The sequence below is a fragment of the Maniola hyperantus genome, chromosome 20 (assembly GCF_902806685.2).
Source record: "Maniola hyperantus chromosome 20, iAphHyp1.2, whole genome shotgun sequence".
Classification (NCBI taxonomy): Eukaryota; Metazoa; Arthropoda; class Insecta; order Lepidoptera; family Nymphalidae; genus Maniola; species Maniola hyperantus.
In genome coordinates this window covers 757941-770883 of record NC_048555.1, presented here as the reverse complement: position 1 = coordinate 770883, position 12943 = coordinate 757941, and the positions used below count along the sequence as shown (strand labels likewise).

Below are 12943 nucleotides of genomic sequence, written 5' to 3'. Positions count from 1 at the left end.
GTTGTGGTACGTGTGAATTAAGCCTTACACTAACCGCGACTTTGTTCATAAATACGATCAATGTAAATCAATGTTTGTCCTTCAATCAAGCCGCAACAGGGCTACTACGGATCGACGTAATTTTTGTGCATGCAAAGATATAGGTTAGTTTTTATCTCGGAAAATCATAGACTTCCCACGGGATTTTTAGAATCTAAATAAACGCGGACGAAGTCGCGGGGATCATCTAGTATTAAAAAAAATGGCGGGCAAACGAGCAGACGGATCACCCGTAGGATAAGATTTTACATCTCACCAAACGTTACTAGAATTCGAGACATAATAATGACATAATAACATCAAAGTAAAATGGACCTAAAGCGCCTTGAATTGAAGTATTTAATTTGACTAATTTTATCAAAACTATGTACACGTTGTTCGGTATATATCATAAGTCATAACATATTGCATGCTAATAGGCATAATTTGGCTGTACCTTTTTGTTTTGTAATATCTGCACTGTTTACCCATATTCGCAATAAAGAAATTTGAATTGAATTGAATTGAATTGAAGTCAAAATTCAATGCCACTGATTTTAATTTCGCAATGTTTCCGCTTGGAGCGCTGGCTGTCGATGTGTAGACAAACTTGAGCTTTAAAACAAGGCGTTTTTGATCCTGTTTACTATAACGCGGAAGTATTTCGACTCTCGAATTCTAGCAACGTTTGGTGAGACGTAAAATCTTAGACTACGGGTAATGATGTTAACTGATTACCGCCGCCCATGAACATTTGCAGTACCAGAGGACAAATCTATAACAACACCTAACTACTAATAAATATCTAACATATATATATCTATGAAACCATTTTGTTTGTTGCTAATAATAAAAATATGTTTACAGAACTTAACAAAAGACAAAAACATAAATTAAAATTCCCATCACATAAAACCGCTCTCATCAATAATAGTTTTAACGTTATGGCAGTAAAAATTGTTAACAAACTACCTTTGGAAATAAGAGAGCTTGTAAATATAAATTAAATAGAAAGCCTTAAAAAGAAGTTATTCGAATATTTAATTAAAAACATTTTTTATAGTGTTGACGAATATCTAAGATGACATTTTTTCCTTTAGTGTGTATTTGGTTACCTTTTGACATATTTTGTATTAAGTACTATCTTGTTTTTTTATTCTTTTGTGACTAAGTATTAAATTTGGCAAATTTTATCAAAACTATGTACACGTTTGTTAGGAATATCATATTGCATGCTAATAGGCAGAATTTGGCTGTACCTTTTTGTTTTGTAACATCTCCACTGTTTACCCAGATTCGCAATAAAGAAATTTGAATTTGAATTTCAATTTGAGGAACCACAATGCGTTGCCGGCCTTTCTGGACTTTGTTGGTCCGACCCTTGAATAACCCCATGTTGTAATCTAATGGGAACACCGCCGATGGGAGTTGGTTCCACAGATTGCATGTGCGTGGAAAGAAGGATCTGGCACAACGCGGCAACGGGCGGTCGAAGTGCGAAGTAATTCATACTTCTATACTAATATTATAAATGCGAAAGTATGTCTGTCTGTCTGTCTGTCTGCTAGCCTTTCACGGCCCAACAGTTCAACCGATTTTGACGAAATTTGGTACAGATATAGCTTGCATCCCGGGGAAGGACATATTATGCTACTTTTTCTCACGGAAAATCAAAAAGTTCCCACGGGATTTTAAAAAACCTTAATTCACGCGGGCATCATCTAGTCTATATATTTAAAAGGAAAAGGTGACTGACTGACTGACTGACTGATTTATCAACGCACAGCTCAAACTACTGGACGGATCGGGCTGAAATTCGGCATGCAGATAGCTATTATGACGTAGGCATCCGCTAAGAAAGGATTTTTGAAAATTCAACTCCTAAGGGGGTGAAATAGGGGTTTGAAATTTGTGTAGTCCACGCGGACGAAGTCGCGAGCATAAGCTAGTATATTATAAACTCTCTTTAGTAGTAGTAATAGGTACCGCAGTTTATAATAGATATGTAGATACTACTAGACGTCAAACACAGGTATATATATACCTAGCTTAGGGACAGTCGGTATTTCTGTATACTTAACAAAATTGGTATGTTATTATAAGCATGTATTTTGTACTTTTAAATATGCAGATGTACTTGTAACCTATGTATGTTTTTGATCAATAAATAATTTATTATAAAAAAAAAACAGCCTCACAATCAGTATGACGCAGCGTTTGCGCAACGCAACTCGTAGATAATGACACGGTACTACCACAGTGGTCAATATGATTCAGAGGTGCATTGCGTCGGCGCCTACGCAGCGCGCACCTGGGCCTTATTCACGATCGTACGTCAACATCGGACGTTCTAAATGGATTTATCCGTTATCTCTGTAAAAATACTATGTTTCTCCCGGCCGAATGTACCACGGCGAATCTCAATATCAATCTGGTGGGACGCTACGGCCGTGGCTTGGTACCGGCAAAGCCGTGCCGCCAAGCGATTTAGTGTTCCGGTACGATGCCGTGTAGAAATCAAAGGGGTATGGGCTTGATGGGATGGGGTAAAATACTGCCATACCCCTTCCAGATACCGCTTCCATCTTAGACTGCATCATCACTTACCTCCAGGTGAGATTGCAGTCAAGGGCTAACTTGTATCTGAATAAAAAATAAAAATAAAAGCTATTTCAAAATATATGTACCTCCTAACCGAATATCGGGCACGGCAGCGTATCTCAATAACATAGGTAGATTCCTTCCATCTCATAGTACGATGGGACGGGAATCGAATCCATGACCTCGTCAACTGCAGTTGAACATGCTAACCACTACGCCAGCGAGGCACTACAGTACGCGGCAGAATATAATGTACCTACATCGACCTTTAGAAGGAGTTAGCCGATTTGTAGAGCATTGTCTCTGTCGTTGAGATCGACAAAACGTCATATACGTAAGGTATGAAAGAAAGAAAGAAAATGCATTTATTTGTTGTTGGTGTCACAGATAAAAACAAAGTACAAATGTAACATTTTCATCTGTGACGTAAGATGCAGGACGCTGATTTTCAGCTGTGACCCGAGTATGAGTGACAGAGACAACGCTCTACAAAGCTGAAATGTCATTCTAAAGGCCGACGTACATTACTTTCGGTCGCGTAGTGTACTAGGAAATCTAGGATCAGTTGGAGTGCAGAACAACACAGATCTCGACCGACATTCGTGTCGAAACTGATAAAGTTCCCATACGTGACGATAAACGAATATGGCCAACTGTACCGTTAACTCCACAAGCCACAAGCGGCAGCGATAATAGCCACTCTGCACTGCAGTATCACTATACTTACTATACCTACTAGGAAATGTAGGATAAGTTGGAGTGCGGAACAATGCAGATATCGACCGAAATTAGTGTCGAAACTGATAAAGTTCCCATACGTGACGATAAACGAATATGGCCAACTGTACCGTTAACCGCCCAAGCCACAAGCGGCAGCGATAATAGCCACTCTGCACTGCAGTATCACTATACTTACTATACCTACTAGGAAATGTAGGATAAGTTGGAGTGCGGAACAATGCAGATATCGACCGAAATTAGTGTCGAAACTGATAAAGTTCCCATACGTGACGATAAACGAATATGGCCAACTGTACCGTTAACCGCCCAAGCCACAAGCGGCAGCGATAATTGCCTCTCGACACTGCAGTATCAAAGTCAAAGTCAATTCATTTATTCAAATTGGGTAGGAACTATTGTACACTTTCTGATAGTCAATTGCTGAATTTGTAATACTGTGATGTAGTAGTGATAATTAATTAGGAAAGTAAAACGAAAGATACGAGGGTTCCAAACGCGCTTAGGTTTGAGAAGATCCCACAACAAACTCAGCCGGGTATTCGTTTTTATTAGCACCACTTAACAAAATCACCTATACTTATTCGAACTATCAAAGCTGTTTGGCAACTCATTCCCAAGCTTGCTTGCTTATCATTTGAATAATACTTAACATAGTAATAGGATTTTAATCCCTGTGTTTCCATCACTTATACTACTCTACTAAATATAAGTTCCTACTAGGAAATGTAGGATAAGTAGAGTTCGGAACAACACAGATCTCGACCGCCATTGGTGTCGAAACTGATTAAGTTTCCATACGTGACGATAAACGAATGTGGCCAACTGTACCGTTAACTCCACAAGCCACAAGCGGCAGCGATAATAGCCACTCTGCACTGCAGTATCATTATACTTACTATACCTACTAGGAAATGTAGGATAAGCTGGAGTGCAGAACAACACAGATCACGACCGACATTGGTGTCGAAACTGATAAAGTTCCCATACGTGACGATAAACGAAAGGACCAACTGTACCGTTAACTGCACAAGACACAAACGGCAGCGATAATTCCCACTCAGCACTGCAGTATCACTATACTTACTATACCTACTAGGAATTGTAGGATAAGTTGGAGTACGGAACAATGCAGATATCGACCGAAATTAGTGTCGAAACTGTACCCGTAGTACAAGATCAAGTCTCACCAAACGAAAACAAATTCGAGAGTCGAAATATTTCCGCGTTACAGTAAAATGGACCTAAACAGCCTTGAATTGAAGTCAAATATTCAATGCCACTGATTTTAATTTCGCAATGTTTCCGCTTGGAGCGCTGGCTGTAGAAGTGTAGACAAACTTGAGCTTTAAAACAAGGCATTTAAGATCTAGTTTACTGTAACGCGGAAGTATTTCGACTCTCGAATTTGGTTTCGTTTGGTGAGACGTAAAATCTTGTACTACGGGTACTGATAAAGTTTTCATACGTGACGATAAACGAATATGGCCAACTGTACCGTTAGCCGCACAAGCCACAAGCGGCTGCGATAACAGAAACTGAATTCAGTAATATCATTGTATCTAAATATATACAAGTAAAAGGTCACTGACTGACTGACTGACCCGCATCTAATCAGCTTTGGACAGGTGATAGGTTGATATGTTGATGAAGCAAATTCTTTATAAAAACGAATAAAGAAATTCCGCTTCTGTCCTACACTTGGGCCAGGCAAGTTAATTTACAGCCAATAATAAAATTAGGCTTAAAGCCTTTCCAGTAACTTAATGGAGCTAGCCATTTCACGTTGGGTCACTTAGCAATAGCATGGCACTGACTTCTGAGTCACTTATCCTTTGTGGTTCCGCTTTTTGTTATGACGAATGGAATACCAAAGTACTGGGTCTTCTATGTATCTACATTCTACACTAATCCATACTAATATTATAAAATACGAAGGTATGCCTCTCTGCCTGTTTGTCTGCTAGTTTTTCACGGTCCATCCGCTTAACCAATTGAGACCGGCAGGGCGATTGTCTAAAACCTGCATCAATCATTATTACAATCTCAATTGTTCTGATTGGCTGAATTTGCGCGATTCTTGTTGCAACAATGCATTGTGGCCAATAGTGAGCGAGCATTAACCAATCAGAGATGATTGCGATCGTGACATTGTAGCTGTCAAACAACCGCGGTAGAGCCACGGGAGCACGGGTCTCATCGTAGATTTAAAAATGAGTTCTAGGCCATGTTCCACCAAGCTCGCTAAGTGTGGATTGAGAGACAGACATACTTTCATAAAGATGAATTCCACGACTTCGTCTGCGCGGATTTTTTAGAAATTCCGTGGGAACTCTTTAATTTTTCGGGACCATAATAGTCTCCTTTCTCGGGATGCAAGCTATCTCTATATCAAATTATACCAGAAATTATAATTACAATTGGTATCGCTATTAATATAATAATTATTATAAGTGCGAAAGTGTGTTTGTTTGCTGGTTTGTAAGTTTGTCCTTTAATCACGCCACAACGGATCGACGGCTTGACGTGATTTTTTCCATAGGCATACTAAAAGACTTGGAGAGTTCCATAAACTACTTACTTTTTATTCCGGAAAATCAAAGAATACCTACGGGATTTTTTGAAAATCTAAATCGATGCTGCTGAAATTGCGGACCTTAGTTAGTTTCATATAAGTATTTATTAGATATAGTATATATAGAAATAGGTATTATAGAATACGAAGTAGGTAGTTCAGCACACTTACGCATTTATAATATTGGTATGTAAGTACTAAACGTATATTTATTAATATATATATTTCTATCAGAACTGTAATTACATATTGTTTGTACCTTGGGCTGTTGGTTAGGCGCTGGTAAGTTTCGAACCTTCGTTCTTCTTGGCTGTCGCAATTGGTTTTGTGGAATCTTCAGTTTTCCTTTATTAACTTGTGTGTTGAAATCAACACGTAAAGTTAACGGACTTTTACATTACATCGATTTCAACACACAAGTTAATAAGGGAAAACTCAAGATTCCACAAAACCAATTGCGACGTCCAAGAAGAACGAAAGTTCGAAACTTACCAGCGCCTAACCAACAGCCCAAGGTACAAACACATCTAATTCGTAATTTAATAAATCCATTTTTCTCACAAATTCAACAATAAATTCAGGGACTACCGGGACTACCGGGAGCCGCCCTTGCGTGTAAAAATCCGATCTGTTCGGATTAGGAGTGATTTTGTAGGCGCCGGTTTTATTTTTCTTTTATTTTTCACGCTCAGGCAGACGCGCGGCGGAACAGATTATCAGAGCGTGGATTTTGTCGGATTATTTGGAAATTAATTAAGGCTCTACAGAGATTACTGTCGCTAATAAACTAAATTTAGCGAGTTGTTTAATCTATGTTATGGCTGATAACTAGCACTCCCACGGTGACCAGCCGGCTTGGGAGGCATTATATAACTACCACATACTACATACCAATTAATACATACATAATAAGTACCTATGAGCTTTTCATAAAAACAAAAATAAATGTTTTGTTAAATTGTGATTTAGTATCAAAATTTTAATGATGCAATAAATAAATTGTATTTTATAAAAATAAAAAAAAATTGTATACCAACTGCTTTACTGTAATTATTAGCAATTATATAATGTACTTTAACCTAAAAGCATGTATCTAATTACACATTTAAAATTGTAATGAAATAATATTGTAAACCTATGTTTTTCAGTAATAAAAGGCTTTATTATTTATATTATTATTTTATGGCTGATAACCTTATATTATTATACTAAAAAATCCCGTGGGAATTTTTGATTTTCCAGGACAAAAAGTAGTCTATCTGTAGCAGCCTATCCGTGATGCATGGTACCTATCTCTGTACCAAATTTCATAAAAAAAAAACATTTAAACGGATTTAACGTTTTGCACACTATACGGGTTTGAAAAATACTAAATCACTAAGGGCCGGTTGTTTCAACAAATTTTGACGGACACGTAACCTTTAAATATGGCGCTAACGAACGTAAGAATAGAAAAAGCGTTGATTCGACATCTATTAGCGCTAACGTTCGTTAAAAAGTTACGTTTACGTTAACCGGTGCTGGCGCCATTGGTGATCGTCAAATCAGTTCGTAACTTCATACTTCTTAAAAACGGAATATTTTATTTACAAATTATAATGGAATCAATTGAATTCAATGCTTTTAATGATAGTTTTTTTGAAGATGAAAGAGAATTTTTAAAAAAGAAAAAGTGTTTAAAATGCGAAGTAGCAATATCAATAACTATATAATTTAATATAAAATGAAATAAAAAAGGATACGGAAAAGTAAGTTAATTTTTAGGGTTAGTTTCGTAACCAGAATAACAATGACGAACAGTTTTTTGTACAATGAAGCAACGCTCTTAAATTAACAGATGTTAAAATTCGTCTACGTCTGTTAAATTTTAACGAACGTATCTTACGAAGACCAATGGTTTGAAACAACCGGCCCTAAAACTACAAAATGAGGCGAATGGTTACTGGTATTGGATTGTTTTTAGGTAGTACCAATCCAATACAATCCATCAGCCTGTTTGCGTCCACTGCTGGACATAGGCCTTTCCAAGAGCGCGCCACTAAACACGGTCCTCCGCCTTCCTCATCCACCCGCTCCCCACCACCTTAATCGGGAATAGCAGGGCTGCCGGGAACTGGGGGCCTTTGTCTGTTGGCGCTGCTCGGGTTGGTCAGCGCAGGGCTGTAGGCTATTTCGCACTAGTGACGCTGCTGCCCGTCTCTGGTCTGTATAATTTAAAGCCAAGCCACATGGAATGGTTATCCCGCCATTATTCGGTCGTCATATCCTCGTCCGCTGATTCGCAGGGGGCACCACGTGCAGGTGAGGTTGACATTTGGGGTTTAGGTAGTACAACCCGTCGGAAATATCTGTTTCCCCTCGCGCTTCCCCGCAGCTCGTCCATTTTCGGCTATCCAGTATCCACAGAGTATATAAACACTACGTTCTACCAGTAACGTTGCCAACGCAAGCACGTTGCGTGACATCATTAAGCCAGATTCGCAGATATTTCCGACGGGGTTTACAACAATAACGCTAAGTTTTTGCTAGCGTTCTGGCTACACCCTGTATATTTAGATAAAAACTTTTCTATTTTGCCCTAAAAATATAAAAGTGTTGTTGCCTGTAGGGCGCGGACGGTCACACGAGCGGTAGCGTGTAATTGTGGACACTGAATATTTTAGTGGGAATGGCGCTGGCGGTGACACGTACATAAATAATGCACGCCGATAAGTGTGCTTTAAAAACTGATCAATTTTACCTTTCAATCTTTTTAATAATACGATGGGTACAGGCGAAGTGAAGGACACGCAGTCTAAATACAAAAACAATAGGTACTAGGTTTAGTACGCGTCCGAAAATAATGTACATCGGCCTTTAGAATGACATTTCGGCTTTGTAGAGCGTTGTCTCTGTCACTCATACCTATATGACGTTTTGTCGGTCTTAACGACAGGGACACCGCCCTACAAATCTGCTTTCTCCTTAAGACTAAAGGTCGATATACATTACTTTCTGCCGCGTTTGTAGCTATAAGTTCCGCAAGTTGCTAATGCGCGTGGCCGCCATTTTAGTGACGTCAGCACTAGACTGAAGTTTCGAGCTGATGGTATATTTTATTTCGGCTGACGTCAAAATGACGACATTTCGATGTTAATGGGACATGGTTCCAGCGCAATAGCAATTTGCGGGACTTATAACTACTTAATTATATAAGGATTTATTACATCATGCAAGCCAAGTACAAGAACAGTGTGGCTAATCCCGTTGTACACAATCTCTAAACTAAACTAAAATGTCACGTCAATCTATTGCTATCCCTTTCATAATCTTGCTTACGGAAAAGAACAGCAATAGATTTAGAATTGTTCATTTAGTTTAGTTTAGAGATTTGTGGCTAATTCCGTTGTACACAATCTCTAAACTAAACTAAAATGACACATGCTATCCCTTTCATAATGTTGCTTGCGGAAAAGGATAACACTAGATTTAGACCTGTTAATTTAGTTTAGCTTAGAGATTGTGTACAAGAGAATCAGCCCCATTATTGTTATTATGTAAGTGTATATTTATTATTTATTATGTAAGTTGAATTGTATAAAAATACCAAACTTATTCTAGAACATAAAAATTACAAATCGAAGAGAGAGATTGTGTACAAGATAATCGGCCACAGTATTAGAATAAGCCGCAATACTAAAATTTCCTATCAAAAATAAACAATTGAAAGTGCGCCACAAGATACATAACATAAACTACGGGTTAGGAGTTACGTCGCAAAAACGTAAATCAAACAAACTCACACAATGGATTATTATTGTTAGCGAATTATCAATACTCTGGAGTAAGACGAAACTAAAGATTTCACTCCCCTACCATTTGTATTTAAAACTAATTTAGTTAAGTTTAGTTCAGTCGAGATTTTTTTGTGCCTCAATAGTAAATTCAATCGAGATTTTTTGGTGCCTAAAAGCCTGTTTATCACTTAGGTACTGGATAAACTGTATTTTTTTTTTGGAATTTAAACTTAGTTTCTACTTTCCCAATTCACCTGCCGTAAGCCAAATACAATACAAGGCATTGTAGGTCGTGGAGAGTGACAAAGGCTATTTTTTATCCCAGCACATAAAAGATTTTGTGCTACCACGGGATTTTCTAAAAACCTAAAGTCACGTGGATGAAGTTGCGGGTATCAGCTAGTGTTGAAATATAGGGTTAGGATACTTTTAAAATCCTTTTTAAATTATATTAATATATCAGTTTTTTCATGCCTAAAAAGCTCATTCTTTTTTTTGTACAAGATTGTAGAATTTAATCACGTTTTTATGTTTTTTAAGCGCACAAAATAAAAATATTGTCATTGATTTTTGCGTTTGAACTAACAATTCGTACGTAAGTTTGGTATTTTAGAGTTCGACTCTAGTTCAACTACTTTAATATTAACAATAATTCTCATTAAAGAAAGTCTTCTTGTCACTAAGTTGATTATGGATAGTGTAAAGAATTATTTAAATGATAAGAAAGCATGGGAATGATTTGCTTAACAGCTTTATGATAGTTCTAATAAGTTTAAGTGATTTTATAAAGTGGTGATAGTAAAAAAATACTCAGCTGGGTTTGTTGTGGGCTCTTCTCAGACCTGGGCGCGTTTGGAACCCTCGTAGCTTAGTTTTAAGTTCGCGTAAAAATTAGCACCCCTATATCATCTTACAAATCCAACAACCGACCATAAAAAGTGGAAATTATTTTGAATAAAATATTTGACTTTTGACTTTTGTAGAGAAAAAGAGCGAGTTTGAAATGATTTTCAATAGTAGTGGTAACGTGTTACAACGATCATCAATCGTGTGCAATTTACCCCGGTGTTGTATTTCTGTAACACGCGTATAAACATGCACTAGTGACTAGGCGATAGATATACTGCCAACTAGCTGTTTAGTTGATAAACACTGAACTTCGCTTATAAAATACTAGCGGATATACGGCGTGTGATACGCTAAATAAATAATAATGGAAAATCCTTAACTTCGCATTATTGCCTTTCTAATGAAACCAGTTTGGGGCACATCAGTTGGGTGGTTTCAAAGTCTACAACGGACACAGGTAGAATCATTTTTGTGTTTTATATACTTAGTACTAAATGATGCCCGCGACTTCATCCGCGTGGATTTAGGTTTTTAAAAATCCCGTGAGAACTCTTTGATTTTCCGGGATAAAAAGTAGCTTATGTCCTTTCCCGGGATGCAAGCTATCGCTGTAGGTACTCAATTTCGTCAAAATCGATTGAATGACCATGAAAGGCTAGCAGATAGACAGACACACTTTCACATTTATAATATTAGTATGGAGTATGGATAAGCAAAAGACGTTTTGAGGGTTCCGTACCCGAAGGGTGGCAATGCGACGGGACCCTATTACTAAGCCTCCGCTAATCTAATTTTTATCCCGGGAAATCATAGAGCTCTCACGGGGTTTAAAAAAAACTAAATCTACGCAGACGAGACGCGGGCATCATCTAGTCGAATATAATTAGATCATTTACACCTTAACGATACTATAGGAAATATTGTCCGTCAACCAAATGTCCTTTTAACTAATTAGGTAATTGTCACCGTTAATTACTTAATAATAACTTTCTAGCTTCTTACTGCCAGGATAATTGTAGAGAAAATTGTGGTGGTGGTAATAAGAGGTGACGAAAATGGTTGGTTATAAGGCTGCCTGTCCACTGGTGCGGAGCGGAGCGGAGATGTGTTAAGCAAACCAATCAGATTGTCGATAAATAACGTGATAATTTCATTCCGTCATGTGACAAAACTCTGATTGGTCAACAATACACATCTCCGCTCCGCTCCGCACCAGTGGACAGGCAGCCTTATTGGCGGTTACTGACTTGTTATTAATTAATGGACGGTTCAAAAAATTTACCTTTTTTAGGTGACATAATTAAAGGATTAGACCACAGAATTCAAAATAGATATAGATTGGTAAGTCCAGCTATAGACGGAATTAGGTTTGATAATATGCTGACGATGATGATGATGATAGAAACAAAGACAAAACTGCAGAAAGACATTAGAAAGAAGTAAGAAGAAAGAAAGAAAACTAGTTTATTCATCTTGTGCCTAAGGTACAAACAAACTAGCGGTGTTCCCACTAGATTATAACATGGGGTTATTTAAGGGGCGGACCAACAAATTCCTAAAAGGCCGGCAACGCATCGGCGGTTCCTCTGGTGCTGCAAATGTTCATGGGGGGCGGTAATCACTTAACATCAGGTGACCCACCTGCTCGTTTGCTCGCTATATCTATTTAAAAAAAACTTAAAATTAATGGTTACTAGGTAGTAGTTAGTAATAAAAAAAACTAAATAATTTTATTAATGTCGCGAAATTAAAATCAGTGTTGAATTTTTGACTTCAATTCAAGGCTCATTAGGTCCATTTTACTTTGACTGTATTGTGTTTCGATTCTCGAATTCTAGCAACGTTTGGTGAGACGTAAAATCTTATACTAAGCGTAGGTACTGGTCCCGACAGAATGCCGCTCCTGGTTTTTATTTTTCAAAACCTGCAAATGCTGAGCCGGGGCCTTTTAATTTTGTGCCATGTGGGTGCAAAACTCGTAGTAAGTAAAGTACTCTAACTTACTTGGTACTTACGTAGGTACGAAAAATCTTAATTTACAAAAAAAAATAACATAGCGAATTTGCTTATAAATTGCTTTATGGGCAAAGTATCATTGAATGGAAAAGTTGGCTGTTTAGTAGTTTGACAGTACCATTTAGGACGTTAGGATTTAGAAAGGTGGAATAAGCCCTTAAGTATTTAATTTCTAACTATTGCCACTTATTTTACGTTTGTTTATACTTTATACACAAGATAAATAAATTGGTTAGTTTTCTTTCTTCTTTGTAGTTTAAAGTTTACGTAACGTTTAAACTTCAAAAATAACTATATAGAGCATACTAAGCGTCGTTTGACCATTTTTACCGAGTTACAACAGCGTACAGCAATCATTGAGTTTTCTAGT

General features: G+C 37.6%; 1 long non-coding RNA gene across 1 annotated transcript in view; it reads right to left on the bottom strand.

Moving 5' to 3' along the window:
* Positions 1-12943, bottom strand: part of LOC138403784 (uncharacterized) — a 344987-nt gene that overhangs the window by 143947 nt on the left and 188097 nt on the right. Inside the window, exon 2 of the long non-coding RNA XR_011237947.1 lies at positions 7914-8015. This is a non-coding gene — a long non-coding RNA (uncharacterized lncRNA). The remainder of the gene's footprint in view (positions 1-7913; positions 8016-12943) is intronic.